This window comes from Chionomys nivalis, chromosome 3 (assembly GCF_950005125.1).
Source record: "Chionomys nivalis chromosome 3, mChiNiv1.1, whole genome shotgun sequence".
NCBI classification, from domain to species: Eukaryota; Metazoa; Chordata; class Mammalia; order Rodentia; family Cricetidae; genus Chionomys; species Chionomys nivalis.
In genome coordinates this window covers 73,959,736-73,978,053 of record NC_080088.1, presented here as the reverse complement: position 1 = coordinate 73,978,053, position 18,318 = coordinate 73,959,736, and the positions used below count along the sequence as shown (strand labels likewise).

Here is an 18,318-nt window from a genome sequence, read left to right as displayed (position 1 = left end):
AATAAGATTTGCTACATAGTTTTTGTTTAAAAGGAATTCAAACTGAAACATGACTTTCCAACTGGAATCTGGCATAATACCATAAAATAATAATACAAATAAAATTATTAGTCACTATGACTGCTAATCTTGGTTATCAACTTGACTTTATCTAGAATTAACTAAAACCAAAACAGTTGGGTACACCCATGAGGGATTTTTCTTGACTAAATAATTTGAAGCAAGAAGACCCACCCTAAATCTGTATCTTTTGAGGAGGGAAGATCCACCTTAAATCTCGGTCACTCCTCCTGGTGGCAGCCTATATAAAGGACTTGGAAGAAGTAAGGGCTTGCTGTCTATCTGTTTGCCCTCACCCTCAGTGACAAATTAACTCCTTCACTGGTATTAAAGCCTACTTCTTCTGGATTCCACCATATACTGAAGCCCATCCAGCCTCCTAGACCAAATAACTATTTGATTCTTGTACTTTCTCTTGGGAGACAGTCATTGTTGAAATAGTTGGACCATAACCTGTAAGGCACAATAATAAACCCCATTCTCTCTCTCTCTCTCTCTCTCTCTCTCTCTCTCTCTCTCTCTCTCTCTCTTCTCTCTTCTCTCTCACACACATACACACACAACTATTCATTCTATCATTTCCATTTCTCTAGAGAACCCAAACTAATACAGTAATAAATATGATTAGAGATTAGAGATCAGTGTTTCCTAGAAGCAACTACTCCCTATGAAGTAATAATCACAGAATTGAGCTGACTAGAAGAAAAAATTTAAATGAGAAGATAATAAATTTTTTCAAATATCCCAAATACCAAAAAAATTCATAAGATACAAATAACTGTATGCATAGCAAAAGCATATAGTCAGTCTGGTTAAATGATATAGTGTGCCGGGCGGTGGTGGTGCAGGCCTTTAATCCCAGCACTCGGGAGGCAGAGGCAGGCGGATCTCTATGAGTTCAAGACCAGCCTGGTCTACAAGAGCTAGTTCCAGGACAGGCTCCAAAAAACCACAGAGAAACCCTGTCTCAAAAAACCAAAAAAAAAAAAAAAAAAAAAAAAACTTAAACGATATAGTGTGTGTTTGTTTAAAATGCCAGTGTCCTTTATCCACTGCCTTTACCCCTTTAGCCGTACTGTGCTCCTGATTATTTTAAGTTCAGATTTAATACTCCCATCACATGTCAATGTTATGTCAGATATAGAAGGTACAAAAAATTAAAAATCATACTTAGATCATGATGGTTGATACATTTAATATCATCAAGAAGTTTTTCCTTAATGTTCTCCTTCCCTGCATACTCAGCATCAACTCTACAGATCTTAGGAACCTAATCCTTTCTAAAACCTTGGAACATAAAGCTTGACCTCCATATGTACAAAAGGCGAAGCTGGCAAAGCAAAGGAATCCATAAACTGAGTTTCCCTCCTCCAAAGTCCATACCTGTTAAAGATCCTACAATCCAATTAACTGATTAGAACTACCAAGATGAGCCTTTAATCTTAGCACTCAGGAGGCAAAGGCAGGCAGATCTCTGTAAATTCGAGACCAGCCTGATCAGGATAACCAGAGCTGCATAACAGAGAAATCTTGTCTCAAAAAGACAAGAAGAAAAAGAAGGGCGAGAAGGAGAATCAGCAACAGCAGCACCACCACCATCACCACGATGGTGGAGAGTGGAATGTTATATATATGGACCCAAGTTATTTTTTTTAATAATTATTTAATTTCATTTTATGCATATGAGTGCTCTGCTGGAATATATGTATATGTACCCCATAAGCCCAGCGGAGACCAGAGAAAATATTTTGGGTCCCCTGGAACTGGAGCTACATATGACTGTGAACCATCATGTCGGTTCGGGAAACCAAATCTAGGTCCTTTGTACTCTTAACCTCTGAGTCAGCACTTGGTGTTCTTACTTACATATCTGAAAAGTGCCTTGATGTATTACTTTCTTTTCTGCTGCAATTGTAAACACTTCATGAACTGGTTACCATGTTAGAGCGTGGTGTTTGGAGTAACCTAATCCATTTCCCAGACCAGCTCCAGAGTAAACTCTTTCTTACTCCTCTGAGGTGAGAGCTGTTTTTGCATTGACATAATACGCCTATGTGACATGTGTTCCTAATTTCTTTAATTTTATAGCTGGGACACTGGTAGGAAAAATCATTGCGCCAACTGCTGCTTCGGTAGACACCCAGGACAAGGCTCAGCCTAAAAGCCACTGTCCCACACAAGTCAGAGCCGAGCAGTAGCGTAGCCCAGGGTACAGCCTCATCCCCACATTACCCCAGAAACCCATTTTTGCAATCAATTACTGGCTTATTCTCCAAGTTGTGTCTATACCTACACCCCATTTCACCCAGAGCTACATGGTTGCTAAAACTCAGGAAGTTTGCTGTTACTTAACCCTCCTTCAACATTCTACCTCACAATTACACAATTACCGTCGCAAAACAGGCACTCTCAAAGACAGAAGCCGGGCCGAGCAATAGCCCTCTCACTTTCTCATTTGCAAACTCACTTAAACTGCAGGATCTTTCCACACTGGGGCAGAAATACATGGTCCTCCCTGGGACTCAAGATGTATCAGCAATGATTCGCTGAATAACTAAGTGGTGGTTCAAAGGGCATTGCCCTAAAGCATATATAGTGTGTATTATAAAAATATAATAATAATGCAAAGGACCAAGTCGAGAACAATGTTGATTTGCCTTTCGATTGCTTCCTGCCCATGGTAATCATCTGTTCCGCATTTTACTTCCCCATTCATTTACCAGTAACACAAGAATACATTTAACTAAAATGTTGACCAGCCTTGCCAGACAGTATAATCATACATGGCCACATATAAACACCTGGTAAAAGCCAGACTACCAAGTTTCATTTCCTTATGAAATTTCAACAACTCATTAATCAAAACGTTATGTGACCCAAGACAACCTTAATGCCCCAAAGCAGCTCTATTGCTAAAATTCAAACTGATGTACTAATTTTTACCTTACAACATGTTCTTACTAATATAGATTTGGCTGAAATAGAGACTGTAAATAAAGAATCAAGCCAAATTGTCACTTTTTAAAAGATAAGAAGGTGGGAGTGGTGATAGATGCCGTTAATCCCAGCACTTGGGACACAGAGGAACTCTTTGAGCTTCTGGCCAGCCAAGGATACATAAGTGAGGCCCTGTCTCAAAAAATATATATTCCATATTTTACACAATGGAATCTTGTTCAGTTCTATTGAAAATGAAATTCTGAAATTAGTAGAACTGGAAAATTTTACACTGAGAGAAGTAACCCAGGCCCAGAAAGACAAACACTGTGTGGTCTCTCATTTGGGCATCTTAGCTTCAAATCTCTTTGTGTATTTAAATGAGAACACTTGTTAAAACCAGGAAACTAGAAAGAGGCTAAGGAGGGAGTCAGATGCCCTAAGGGAGGACAGACAGTTGAATATGGTGATATAAGAGGGGACTTAGCATGAAAGGGTTTAACAGGGATGGGTGTATGAGGTAAGAAGAGGAGCTAAATTAACCAAAACAAAAGGTATATGAAAAAGCACCATAGGAACCTATGACTTTGTAAGCCAAGCCCTTCCAGGAGACCCAAGCTCCATTCCCAAAATGCATGTCAAGTAGCTCACAACTTTCTGTAACTCCAACTCCAAGAGATTCAATAACCTCTTCTGGCCTCTGTGGGTCCAAGCACATATATGACATACATTCACACAAACATGCACACATATACATAGTAAAAAGAATATAATATATCTCACCATTTAAGATGAGAGAGAGATAGCCTGCATGGGCTTAGAAGTCATGGGCTAATGAACAAAAAACCCGTGCCAGGTGTGAAATACCTCCGTTTGAGTTGTTGGCCATGGAAGCCCAGAAGCCACCAAGCAATATATGCACTTGCCATTCCTCTTGGTTACCCATCAGAATTTGATGTTAAGACGATATTATTGAAGACACTACACGACTTAGATGTAAGGTGTAGAGAACTCAAGATGGAAGTGAACTAGCGGCCTCCTCCCCGCTGGCTAGATCATAAGGCTGGAGGCTGCTGGATAAATGACAACAATCTCCCCAGCTGTGAACCCTCGGAGTACAGTACCAACCCACTTGGCAAGATATGCTCAATGCTGTGATAGTAGCACGACTATTATAGAAGTAAGAATCCATCCTCTGCTTGTGTTTGTGGCCTGCTCCACAGAAGGGAATACAGGCCTGGTACTGTAAACCCACTCAATGCTGGAAATGTTATAAGAGGGGTAGCTTACTACTTGCTATTTAGCTAACCTCGCATGGCACCAAACTGTCTTCTAAATGTTGGTATATGTAGACAAATGCCACTCTGAGCCTTAGAGAAGCTGCTCTGCAGTAAACAGTGCATTTAGTGAATGCAGACTCGCCACTGATCAAGGCACTGAGCATAAGTGATGGTTGAGAGACGTGGGATGTCCTTCTGTATATGTGTTGCTTTTATTGGTTAATGAATAAAGCTGCTTTCGGTCAATGGTTTAACAGCGTAAAGCCAGGCAGGAAATCCAAACAGATGTAGAGAGACAGTAGGCGGAGTCAGGAGACGCCATGTAGCTGCTGGAGGAGAAAGACACGAGCAGCCAGTTGGAACCTTGCCGGTAAACCATGAGCCTTGTGGTAAAATATAAAATAGTAGAAATGGGTTAATTTAAGATATAAGCTAGCTAAGAATATGCTGGAGTCATTGGCCAAGCAGTTTTGCAATTAATATAGTTTCCGTGTGATTATTTTGGGTTTGGGCAGGTGAGAAACAAATGAGCAGGCTCCACCAGCAGTTGAGTACTCAGTCCTAAGCAGGACATTTAGGTTCTGCCCTCTAAGGCTCAGACAGCATCACAGAAGAATAGGAGAGCCAATAGATGGGGAAGGGCTGTGCAATGCTGTCATCTAGGAATGACACAAATGCTGCAGTCATGACCCCACTGCTGTGGCAGCCTGCATTGGGCCTGCACAAGAGGGTGTGCCAACAGTCAAACACGAATTGGGAAATAGTAATCAGGCCTTGCCCCTCCCTGATGAACCACTGACTACTAATACATTACAAGGGATGGGGTAGTTGTTGTATTCAGTTATGCAACCTCTGGTGAGCTCACCAGGCTCCAGAGGATTGTTAGAAACCTGGGGTCATACAGCTGACCCTGGTTAAATACAGTGGGTCACAATACAAACATAAAGAGAAAGCGATGCTGCTGGGACTGGAAAGGAGGTGTGAAAGGGCGAGTGGTGACAATAATCAGAATGTGTCCTTACATGGATGAAACTGTCGAAGAACAGAGTTAATTAACAATAGAAGAATTGGAAAGAGAAGATTGGGACATGTGACTGAGTTCCTACAGTGTAGGAAAGTCTGAGGGTGATATTAGTACCAACATGACACCCCCCTCCCTCCACCATACTGACTGCAAGTGCACAACCATGGCCAGGCTCCTCTGTAGAATCCAGGTGCTTCAGTAGGTTCCATGCATGTCCCAACCTTTGCTCCAGATTACTGTGGTCCTGCAGGGCACAGAGGGGCCTCTCAGGTTTCACCATCACTGTAAATTTAGCTAATGCCCATACAGCAGGGACCCTTTAGGGGCACCGGATATGGGACACCATAAGCTGAGAAAAGGGAAAGAGACATCGAATATTGTTCACCCTGATCTAGAATTAAACCTCTCATGGAAAGCAATCATTTCCAACTGCTACAGAAAGGAAGACTACATGAGTGCTAGCAAGAGGCAAGATAGTCTGCATAAGCATATAGCCCTGGCAGCTGGCAGTCAATACGTGCACTGTATTCTGCACCTAAGCTCAATGAACTGCCAGGAAAGAGGAGAAAAAGTTCAGGCATACTATGGGTCCCCAGTTTGAGACACCGTAAGCCAGAATTATAAGGAAATATGAAAGGGAGAGAAAGGGAGAAGTGTCCTCTACACTAATATAAAGTTCCTGAGGGCTCTGAGAAAAGGAAAAGAAACACAAATTAGGAAGAGACGGATAATAAAACACCTCCCATTGGACTGTCCAGGTGTTCCAGGTGGGATATGAACTGGGAGAGAACCTGTGGGAGTGTCTCAGGGAGGTCTGCTGATGCATCCTGATACTTATATCTGGGTGCAATGAAGTGGACCAAGGACTGATGGTTCGAAATAGAAAGAGATGGATGCAGAGATGGCTCCATGGTTAGAGTTGCTGCTCGTTGACAGCACCTGCATTAGGTAGGCCACAACCACTTGCAACTCCAGCTCCAGATGATCCAACACCTCTCTGGCTGCTGTGGGCACGTACACTCATATGCACATACCCACACAAAACCACGGATACATATGTATAATTTAAAAAATAAAACAGACTTTAAAAAGGAAAAGAAAGTAGAGGGATGGAAAGATTTAAATAGAATTAGGGATGAGAGAAATTGGAAGAATAATCAACCAAAACAAGAATGTATGGATAAAAGCCATATGAAAGTCTAGTACTTGATAATCTATCTAAAATATATAATTTTCTTTAAAGAATTTGAACAAGGGGCTAGAAAGATGTCTCAGCAGTTAAAAGCACTTACTGGTCTTTTAGAGGACCCCAGGTCAGTTCCCAGCACTCATATGGCAGCTTACAACCATCTATAAGTTTATTTCCAAGGGATCCAATGCCCTCTTTTGGTCTCTTTGGGGGCATTGCATGCATGTAGTATACAGACATACATGCAGGCAAAACATCCAGGCACATAAAATAAAAATAAATCTTTAGAGAGAGACAGAAAAGCACAGTGGCATCCACGTTTAATCCCACCACTCAAGAAACAGAGGCAGGCAAATCCTTGTGACTCTGATACCAGCCCAGTCTAGATAGAGCATTCCATAACAGCCAGGCTACATAAAGAGACCTATGACAGACAGAGAGACAGATGAGAGACAGACAGACAGACATACACACACACACACACACGAGAGAGAGAGAGAGAAAGAGAGAGAGAGAGAGAGAGAGAGAGAGAGAGAGAGAGAGAGAGAGAGTTTGAACAGAGAAATTTTGAACAGAGGCTCCCTGTATGGACAGATAATTCTGCACTCAGAAACCACAGGGTCATGTTCTATAACAAAGGTTGACCTTGAATATGAGATCATCTTGCCTCTGTTTCCCCAGCTCTACAGGTGCTGGTCATTTTTAGCTGTGAAGTTGTCTTTTCTCTAATTAAAATGGAAAAAACACATTATATTAGAACTATATTATGTTAATTTCACACAGCTCCATAACATTACTGGAAAACAAAAAGGAAAGTTTACCCTGGGGTTTTATTTTATGAGTTAGATCCCAGGGCTAGAGAGCTGGCTCCATAAGTAAAGTCTTATGAACACAAGTGTAGGCAGACTTTTCTGTCCCACCAGCCAGTTCCCAAATAACCACAGAGACTTAATGTTAATTATAAATGCTTGGCCTATAGCTTAGGCTTGTCTTTATCTAGCTCTTTAAATAACTAAACCGATTTTTATTAATCTATGTGCCACCCCAAGGCTCATTTATGTCATGTACGTGCTACCCATCCTGATTGCTGTGCATTTCAAGGCATCTCCTCGAGACTCCTCAGCCCTTTTTCTCCCCAGCATTCTCTCTGTCTGGAAAATCCTGTCCAGCCATTGGCCAATCAACTTTTTATTAACAGTGAGAGCAACATGTCTTCACAATGTACAGAAGGATTACTCCACAGTACACAAGTCTAATAGCTGACACTTACACTTTCAAATGCATGTCAGAAGGCAGATGCAGAGGCAAGAATCCATAATTCTAGTCCTTCCACAGCAAGATGGGAGACAGAGCCAGGAGCCATCCAGAAGTTCATGGGCCAGCCGGCAGAGCAGCAGGAAAAGAGGCCCTTCCTGACCAAAGAGAAGGTGAGAATTATCTCCACAAACAAAAAGTGCAAGGTAAACGTCTACTGAGAAATATGAGGCAGAAATCTTAGATATTCATTTTCCATTAATATAGTAATCTTCAAGCCCTGTTTTATAAGTACCAACTTTTCCTTCCAAATCCATGAATAAAAAGCAAGGTGCCTTCTGGTGTAAACTGATCTTTGTGACAAGGGTCACACACAGTTCACCCTAAAAAGCATCTAAATTTAGAGATTTGCCAGTGGGGCAAAACTTGCATGCACTAGTAATAGAACAAGACAGGCTTTCCAAAATATGCCAGGCATGTGCCTGTAACGCTGTGACAGCAGGGCCAGGCTCTGTGCCTGTGTGCTGGTGACCTGGGAGGGCTCAGCCTTTTCTAGGCCAGTTACAGAGTCATCTAGAACTGGAAGCAAACAGGCACAGCTTTTAAAATACTTTTAAAAGAAACATTCAGGGGCTTGAGGTGAAAGCCCAGGGGCAGAAGACTCGTCTAGCGTGTGTGATGCCCTAAATTCCATCGCCCAGCACTCAGCACTACTGATGGCTAAATAAAATTATTATTTTAGTACTTCACACATGTACATAATAGATCTTTTAAGGTCGAATGATTACTAGAAGAAACGTAAGTCTCTTCCACCATTGACTCTTGGACTTGTGTTCTACAGCTCAGAGTCAACCAGGGCTTATGCTGTGCTGTCACCTTTGTGTGAAGATATTCTAGGGGCAGAGACACACTTCCATACACCTTCAGAGGACAGGACTCGGAGTGGGTGGTCGGTGGGCTAGTTTTGTTTTCGTTTTTAAAATTACAGTGGCTTTAGTATACCGATGTTTATAGATCAGTCATTTATTGTTTCATTGTAGTTTCCCAAACACATTTTAAACTGCAGTTGTCAGAAGGGTTATTAAGGTCTGTAAAGCATATTTCCATGATGCTAGCCTATCAAATTACCTTTTCTCTAGCTATTTCAGGTCTTTCTCAACATTATTAAATGTAGAATAGTTTACAACAAACTATATTTCCCCATCACAAAGAGTAAACCCTCTTCTCTGGTAATGTCCTTTGTGAAAACTGTAGAATATAGATTAACAAGTCCAAAGAGGATCTTCAGAAGCCTGGTGGGGCAGTACATGTCTATAAATTTAGCACCTGGGAAACTGGGGCAGGAGGATTGCCTTGAGTTTTAAGGTCAGCTTAAGTTACATAACAAGAAACAATAAAATAAATGAAGAACATTTTTTAAAGCCAGGCAAGGTGGCTCATATCTGTAACCCCAGCACTTGAGGCAGGAGAACTGGGCCTCACAGTGAGTTCAAAGACAGCCTGGGCTATAGAGGAAGACCCTGTGTCAAAGCCAAAAACAAACAAACAAAACAAGATACAGGGAGGCAAGCTTCAGAAAACCTTTTTCTGTAGCCACGTGAAGCTTACATTTACCTTCAGTTATGTCTGTAGTTAACATATTCTTATTTCTGTGGCTTCTTTTAGCTCTGCTTTCTGAGTTTCTTTGTTAAAAACTGTTCTTTCCAAGTCAACGTAAGGGATAGTATATTTCTTTCGACTCTTCATTTATTTCCTTCTTAAGGACAAAGAATAAAGGAAGGAACAGCACAGGAGGAGTTGGAAAGATGGATTAGTGCTTAGGATTGTGTAGTGCCCTTTCAGAGGACCAGAGTCGACTCCAGCACTCGCACTTCCAGCTCCAGGGCATCCAGGCCCTTCTTCCTGCACTCATGTGGTACACATGCATATACTCAGGCGCATAAACATGTACATATCTGGCTGCTTTTCCAGAGGAAGAAGGTTAGAGTCCCAGCACCCACACATGAGGGCTCACAACCCTCATTAACTCCGCTTCTGGATAATCTGATGCCCTCTTCTGGCCTCCGTGGGCAATGCATGCATGCACAGATACAGGTAAAACGCTAGAACACAGAAAATAAAACTTTTAAAAGCTGGTGGTGGCGCATGCCTTTAATCCTAGCTCTAGGGAGGCAGAAACAGATGGAGTGTGAGGCCAGCCTGGTCTACAGAGTGAGTTCCAGGACAGTTAGAGCTGTTATACAGAGAAGCTTTGTCCTGAAAAAATAAATAAATTTTAAAAAAATCCTTAAAAAGCAAATTTAAATAGAGCTAGAGATATGACTTAGTGGCTAAGAGCACTTACTACTCTGTCTGGGGTTCGGTTCCTAGCACCCACATCAGGCAGCTAGCTCACAACTGCAGCTCCACGAGGATCCATGCCTCTGATCGCTACCAGCAACTGCATGCAGATGTATATACCCAGTACAGACACGCACATACAAAGAATAAAAAAATAAAAATAATTTTTAAAAATGAATCTTGGATAGTTTTCCTTCAAGTTAAGTGTCTTGTTTAAGTAAACTTGGAGGGGAGGGGGGAGAAAAGGGAAAGAGGAAAAAGGGGGAGAAAAGGAGAGGAGAGGAGGAGAGAGGGGAGAGACTATGAAAATGAATCCCCTGACAAGAGCCAACCAAAGGATTCTCAAAGCTGATAGTGACAACAGATCAAGCCAGAGTGACAAACAGTTTTATTGCAGTCCTGGCCATAAGCCCTGGAGAAGTCAGAGATGTTTCCCCTCCCACAGGAAGTACTCAATACATACTTTTTTTTTTTTTTTAAGGTTAATAGAAGACCTAAAAGCATATTAAATGCCCTGGACGTCCACTCTCCTCATTATCTCCACCCTGTAGCAACACACCTCCTTCCCGGAGTCATGGCTGTACTAATGAAGTGCAGAAAGAAAGAAGTACATGACAACTTTGATATCAGAAACCAGAATTAACCAAAACGTTTCAAGACAGAAACAAAACAACGTCTTGAAAGAAGTTCTATGTACCTTGGAAAATCAAAGTTTTGTTACAACTTTTGTTCGACTCCTGCGTCTGATTAAAACAAAAAGGGTCTGATACAAGCGACTTTAACAGATTTACAAAGAAAGACAGCTTCCTCTACGCTGATGGCAGTACATTCCTCCTCTCAAGCCCTTAGATTTTCCAAGTGTGTTAGAAAGAGTTAATTAAAACAAGCTTTAGTCCAACCTCTAAGGTCGACTAAATCCTGGTCTTGTGCTTCGGGATGTAGAGAGCTCTTTGAAGACAATCAACATACCATTCGGTCCTTGTTCAAGATGCATTCCTTTAACCTCATTCTACCTTAAATAAATGTTTCGCATTAGCAGCCGGGGATAGATTTCGCCCTCTAGCGGAACCCAAGGGGCCCGGGAACCCACCATGAGTAAGAACTACAACGCCCAGTGTGCTCCGGGAAGGGGCTGCCTCTTCCTCATTGGCCAAGGGTGGGTGACGTTAAGTGTTTTGGCCCAACGGTCACATGTTTCCTTTGTTGTGAGCAGTGGCAAAGACTGGTGGTTCCAGGAGACGCCGGCGCACCAGAGACCGCGGGGTCGCCGCTTGTGCAGCTTCCAACCTGCGCCGAGAGGTACCGGGGTGACCGCTCCAGGCAGCCCGCGGCCGCGGTGCTGACCCCCGACACCTGCGGGAGGGAGGCGAAGCCCCCGGTAGCCAGAAGCCCGGCACGGCCTCGGGTGTGGAGACCGGGCGGGGGACGAGCTCCGCGGCGGCGATGCACTTCGGGCGGAAGCGTCCGGAGTGCTGCGGCCTCGGTTCTGGAGTTTCCGTGGGGTGAGGGCGACCGTGGGTGCTGTCGCCGAGCACGGATAGGGTCAGGGTGCTGGGGCCACAGCCGCTCGCCGCGCTGTTGCGAAACCTGCTAGGCGTGGTCACCTGACCGTTACCCGCCCCCGCTGGGCCTTTGTTTACCCGGAGCGCGGCTGCGGGCCGTCCCGGGGGAGCCCCCGCCCGCTCGCCGGCTTCCTTCTGCGCCGGGCTCTGCTTCTTAATTTAGTTCTCAATGTTCCCGCCCCCAAGTCCCGGACACCCGAGGCGAAGACCGTTCGGGCGGCCCGGATTGGGCGCTGCAGGCGGGACCCGGGCGGCGAGTGCCGAGTTTTTATTGGTGGGGACTGGTGGCTGAGTGGCCCGTGCCGCCCAGTCCCGCCCTCGCGTGAAGGTGACCTGGAGGACGCGGGCGCCGCGGGAGGGGGGGGGCAGCAGTGGGGGCGTGCCCCGGGGGAGGCCAGGGCGAACCCCGAGCGGACGGGCTTAGGACACAAAGTGACAGGACAGCGCGGAGACGTGCGCTGCTGCCAACTTGTTCTTGCCTGATCTGCGCAGGCTTAGGTAGTAAAGGATGAACCACAAGGCCACGTTTGGGGAAGCCTCTAGCGGATTTTAATGATTACTTTTGTTCTAAACGGCGTGCTAGTGTTGCAGCCGACACCCGGCAAGTCAACCAGCTGGTTGATTGATAAGGGTTTGGATTTTTGTATCTTTATTAGGATTTAAAGTCTGCCCCTTGCCACTTAAGATTAAAAAGATGGCTTTTTCCTTTTAAAAAAAAAAATAGCGTGAAGTTATTCGCCTACAAGTTAAAGATTGGTTTTTTGTTTGTTTGTTTGTTTGTTTGTTTTTAGTGCGCTTTCTTAGTTTTTCCTGTTTGGGGGGTTTTTGTTTGTTTGTTTGCCAGTACATATACTTTTGTGTATTAATCTTCCTGGTAGTTCAGAAGTTTCTGAGAAGTGAGTTGAAGGCGTATTTTGAAAAACTAAATTAAGATCACTGAAAGGCCAGTCATTTTCAGCAGAAGATATTAAAGCTGGTTTTTCCAAGCCTTTAAGCTTATAGGGCTGTTAGGTACTGCCATTTTTATAGCTGAAAAGAAAGGCGCTTCAGTGAAGCAGGTCTTTCTGGTTATACAGACTTTTTTTTTTCCTCATTAAAAAACTTACTTTTCATTTTACATACCAACACCAGTTCCCCCTCCTTCCCCTTCTCCTTCCTCTTTTCCCACCCCCTCTCACCTCCCCTTTTCCCATCTCCCATCCATTTCTCAGAGCAGGTAAGGCTTTTCTTGGGGAGTCAACAAGGTCTGGCATACTAACTTGAGGCTGGACCAAACACCTCCCCCCATATCAAGGCTGAGTAAGGTAGCTCACCATAGGGAATGGGCTCCAAAAAGCCAGTTCATGCACCTGGGATAGGTCCTGGTGCCACTACCAGCCTCTCCCCGCCCCGCCCCCCCAAAACAGATCATCTCTTTCTCTTTTTTGTAATTTTTTTCTAAATATTGATTTATTTGTTATGTATACAATGTTCTTCCTGCATGTGTGCCTGCAGGCTAAAAGAGGCCACCAGAACTCATTACAGATGGTTGTGCACCACCATGTGTTTGCTGGGAATTGAACTTAGGACCTCTGAAAGAGCTGCCAGTGCTCTTAACCTCTGAACCATCTTGATAGCTCCAAACTTTACAGTTTCTTCGTATTTTTTAAAAAATTTTATTTTTTTCGAGACAGGAACCTGCCCTGGAACTCGCTCTGCAGACCAGGCTGACCTCGAATTCACGGAGATTCACCTGTCTCTGCCTCCTGAGTGCTGGGATTAAAGGCATGCGCCACCACCGCCGGGCTGGTTATACATTAATAGATTTTTTTTTAAAGATGTGTTTATTTTGTGTATGAGTGTTTTACCTTCTTGTAGCCACCACCTGTGTTGAGTGCCAAAGAAGGCAAGAAGAGGGTGTCGGATCTAGCAGTGGAGTTACAGAGATGGCTCAGGCTGTCATCTGCCTTGTGGGTGCAGAGAACCAAGAACCAAACCTGGATTATCTGCAAGAGCAGCAAGTGCTCTTAACTGCTGAACCTTAGCCCAAGCCCCACTTAATATTAAAAGCTCAAGTAGTGGTGACTATATCAGAATAAGCAGCTGTCTGGCCAGAGCACATAATCACTAGTGTGCCAAGGATATTTAATAGACCTTAATACATACAAATGCTATCCACTATACCTTAATAAAAACTACCATTTGGTAAGTTATGTTTCTTCATATAAAGCCTGTGTCTTAGTCTCTAAACAGGAAGCAGAAAATAAAATTCTAAGAGTTATCAGTTCAGTCTTACTGGCTTTGATCCAAGTTGCTAAAACCTTAATGCTTTTTCAGTGTGCTTTTTAACTTCCTTGTTTTCCTGCCATTTCATTAAGATTCAAAGGTCAACCCTTTCAAAAATAAATACTTAGCAAATATATTGCGGTATTTATTCTTGTATGTACTTCTACTCTTATCTTGAAATTTTAAGACAACTCTTTCATCAAATACATAGGTATGGACTCTGTAATGGAAAATATCAATAAAATGTCCTCAAGCATTTATACAGAAAACATGATTTTATTTCTGTTGATAGCTGTAGCAATGACACTAGACAGTTAGAAGTTTTAATATCTCTCTGTTCTTCATGCTGTAAAACCCCTAAAAACTCAACAAAGTAAGTCCCTTACGGGTAGTTCCAGTTATTTAGGAGGCTGAGGCAAGAAGATTGCTCAGTAGACCTAGGAGTTCAAGACCAGCTTGGACAACATAGACATTGGGGGTCTCTGGGTAATAACAAAATAGCTTATTAACTTCAGGAATTGTAATTTCTTTAGCACACCCTCCCCACTCCCTTCTGAGACTGAGGATTAAACTCAGGACCTTCTAACATGCTAGCCTCTGAGTCCTCGTTAGTTGATGATCTAAAACGTTCTAAGAGTTACATGCCGTAACCCCTGCAGGAGAGTCTAGAGTTTGTGACAAACCTAGAATACACAAGGAGACCCTGTCTCAAAACAAAGTGATTAGATTTTGTTGCAGTTTCTAAAATTATTTCTGAATAATTTGTACTTTACTAAGTTAAAAGCCATTGACTTCTGAGTGTTCTTGTATATTAAAAGGTCATTTAAGATCCTAGGTAATACCATAGCTGCTTTAGTTATAATATGCCAAAACTGATTTTGGTGGCAAGAAAAATAACTGTCAAAATTCTGTTTCTCCCTCTCACAGCAGGATCTTGTTTTATAACTATGTAATTCATAATAGCCTCTGATTCACAGTGGTCCTCCTACCCCAGCTTCAGGAGTGCTGGGATTACAAATCTTAACTCTCTGGCTTTGAGAGGCCTTTGATTTTTAAATACAAATGCAGTAAGTACTGGAGGCATGATTGACAAAATGGCATTGTTTCTTTGTCAGGCCTTATGAGGAGCACAAGTTAGGCAAAGCTTTTTAGACAGTGACTACACCTGAAATTTATATATATTTGTAAAATTTATATTTTTACGTAAGTTTTACACATGCTTGTGAAATTGAGATAGATACGTAAAAGCCTGCTTGGTTTAGCATGTACTTTGTAAAGGATTTAGTCTATTGGAAGGATTTGCTAATATGCTTTGCATTACCACTAGATCTTTAAAGATGACTGACTCTCTTCCCTTTCTTGTTTCTGCTTTAGCCATGGTTTAGTTTGAGAAAATGTAATGTGGAACTTGATGGCATGGGTGGTTGGCAAATTGTAGGACTGTACTATAGAATACCATAGGTTTCTTGTTCTCTGGTCTTTGGAAGGCCTTAGTTGGACCATACTGTCTGTCTGTAACCTCTTTGTAGAGGATTCTTTTAAGGGACAATAAAGCTGTTGTGTTGCCACCCTGTAAATCACACCTTGTAGAGCTCCTCCAGACTCCGTACCTTGTCCTTTACCGGTTAGGATTGCCAAACTGGGCATTGTGGCACCTTTAATCCCAAAGAGGTAGGCAGATCTTTGTAAATTTTAGGCCAGCCAGGGCTGCATACATACCCTGTCTCACACAACAACAAAAATACCAATTTTTAAAAAAGAAAAAGCTTAAGTAGTACTTAAAAGTCCTGCAGAAAATGCTGGAATGGGTTGTTTCCTACTTCACATGGTATAATTCTGCACCAGATGAATCATGAGAAGCACTGTTCCAACTTGTGCTGGAGTTCTAGAGAAATGCTGAGGATGTGGATCTCTGTTAGTGTTGGAGTCCTTATTTGATTCTGGTGTTAGCCAAGTTGAATTTGAATCTAGGGTTTGCTGCCCTGGGGTCAGACACAAATAGGCCTCTTTCATTGACTTTGGGCCTTATTAACTTCTGGAAAAGAATACTTAGGTAGTAACCTTCCGCTAGCTTGGCCAAGATGCAATGTTCTTTTATCAAGTGCACATACATGAAAGTATGTACATAATGAAAGTAGGTAAACACACAAGATAGTATTCTTGTCCTAATCATAGGTTAGTCTGGGTATAAAGATGTGGTTGTTTGTTTCTTTATTTAATACTTATTTATTTCGGTTTTTCAAGACAAGGTTTCTCTGTAACAGTCCTAGCCGTCTTGGAACTAGCTCTTGTAGACCAGGCTGGTCTCGAACTCACAGAGATCCACCTGCCTCTGCCTCCCAAGTGCTGGGATTAAAGGCGTGTGCCACCGCCACCAGCTGGTTGTATTTTTAAGTTGGTTATATTTGATTTTGATATCAAATCTGCCTAAACTTAATATTATACAAGTTCTTGTTATGAATGACTGGATCAGAAACCAGAATCAACCACTAGTATTTAAATACACAGTTGCTTTTCTGTGCACAGCTCTAAATCCTAGTAGTCTGTCTTAAGCATTCTTCTCCGTCTCCTATACACACAAACACACACAGGGGGCGGAGGTAGAGTGTGTTGAATTAGTTGTTGAATAGACATTAACTCTGTAAGGTTCAATAAAACAGAACAAATAGAATATATTTAATTATCTGATAAGCTTAGAGATTCTATATAAAAATAAATATAAGCCGGATGGTGGTGCATGCCTTTAATCCCAGCACTTGGGAGGCAAAGGCAGGCAGATCTCTCAGAATTCAAGGCCAGCCTGGTCTACAAGAGCTAGTTCCAGAACAGTTAGGGCTGTTAACACAGAGAAACCCTATCTTGAAAAACCAATGTATGTGTGTGTGTATAAAGCAAGAGTTTAAAAGTAGGTGGGTTTTCTTTTTCTTGATAACTTGAGATTTTTCTCAAATTGATTCCATAGTTCTATGTAGTACATAGTGAAGAAACTCTACTTTGATCAACTCTCGGAGTAACTTCATTCTTTCAAATTTGAATGAAATGTAAGGTTTTCTCAGCCTTCAAATATTCAAAGTGAAATTATCATTGGTTATACACTTCTTCATCTCACTGTCAAATTTAGCTTACTGTTACAAAAATAGTAAAATTTGAATATTATTGGATGTAAAGTTATTAATTTGCTTTAAAGTTACTACTAATGATCTATATGAAAATGAACTTCAAGTTAGGAACTGCAGCTTACCAGGAACTGTTTTCAGCATATTACTAATGTACTTGAACTGATAGTGTCTGATTGACATGTCACTTTTCTCTATTTTAGGTGTGGAAATTTAAACAACACAAGTATTTTGCCTGGAGCTTTGGTCAAACAAATGCTAAGAAGGTATATTTATTTTTATTAGCTATTTACTATTCATTGTTATTAGAGAGTTTAAACCATTTCACTTCTTTAACCTGGAATCATTCGGTGCCAGTCAGCCTAATGGTGAATAACAATGACAAGTTTTTTAATGGGCGGGTTTTTTTGTTTTGTTTTTGTTTTTGTTTTTTTTCTCTTGAGACAGGGTTTCTCTTTCTGTCCCTTGCTGTCCTGGAATTTACTTTGTAGACCAGACTGGCCTAAAAATCACAGAGAACTCACAGCAGTCCACCTGCCTCTGCCCCCTGAGTGCTGGGATTAAAGGTGTGTGCCACCACTACCAGGCCAGACCAGTTCTATCTTAAGACAGAATTGGGCTGAGTGTAGTGAGGCACACTTGTAATCTTAACACTCAGGAACTGCTGCTACGTTTTAACTATTGCTGATTTCTTTGTAAAAAACAAATTAGTAAACCAGTGGTGGTGGCACACCACTTTAATCCCAGCACTCAGAAGGCAGAGGTAGGCCTGGTCTACAAAGCAAGTTCCAGGACAGCTAGGGCTGTACACAGAGAAACCCTATCTTGGAAAACAAGCAATAAGTAAGTAAATAGTTTATTTGTAATAATTGGGAAAGCATAAGGCTGATTAATTATATATGGAAGACCCAGAGTTAAACGTTGAAAGCCTATCAGTTTTAAGATGACTGCAAATCACTTACCCTGTGATAACTAGTAAGATTTTGTATTTGGTTCTGTTGTTGAGGCTGGTTAATAAGAGTTTTCTTAAAAGGTCCAGAGATAGCAAGTTTTAATCAACCTCTGTGCCCCCGATTTTACCTAATATTTTTGCACTAGCTACCGAAAGCTGTTCGCTGTTTTCCTATAGGCATCAGGGAAATGAAAATGTGTGTGGAGCCAGCGGACTCAGGTAGATGAGGGGTTGTTTTTATTTAGAGCAGTGGCTCTCAACCTTCCCAGTGCTGCGACCCTTTAATACCAGTCTTCATGTTGTGGTGATGCAACCATAAAATTATTTCATTGCTACTTC

At 42.2% G+C, this 18,318-nt stretch overlaps 1 protein-coding gene across 1 annotated transcript in view; it reads left to right on the top strand.

The window, feature by feature from the left end:
* The first annotated feature begins 11,239 nt into the window (after positions 1-11,239).
* The window catches only part of Klhl24 (kelch like family member 24), a 30,513-nt gene continuing 23,434 nt past the window's right edge, over positions 11,240-18,318 (top strand). Inside the window, exons 1-2 of the mRNA XM_057763487.1 lie at positions 11,240-11,383; positions 17,231-17,293. The gene's annotated coding sequence lies outside the window, so the exon portion shown is untranslated. The remainder of the gene's footprint in view (positions 11,384-17,230; positions 17,294-18,318) is intronic.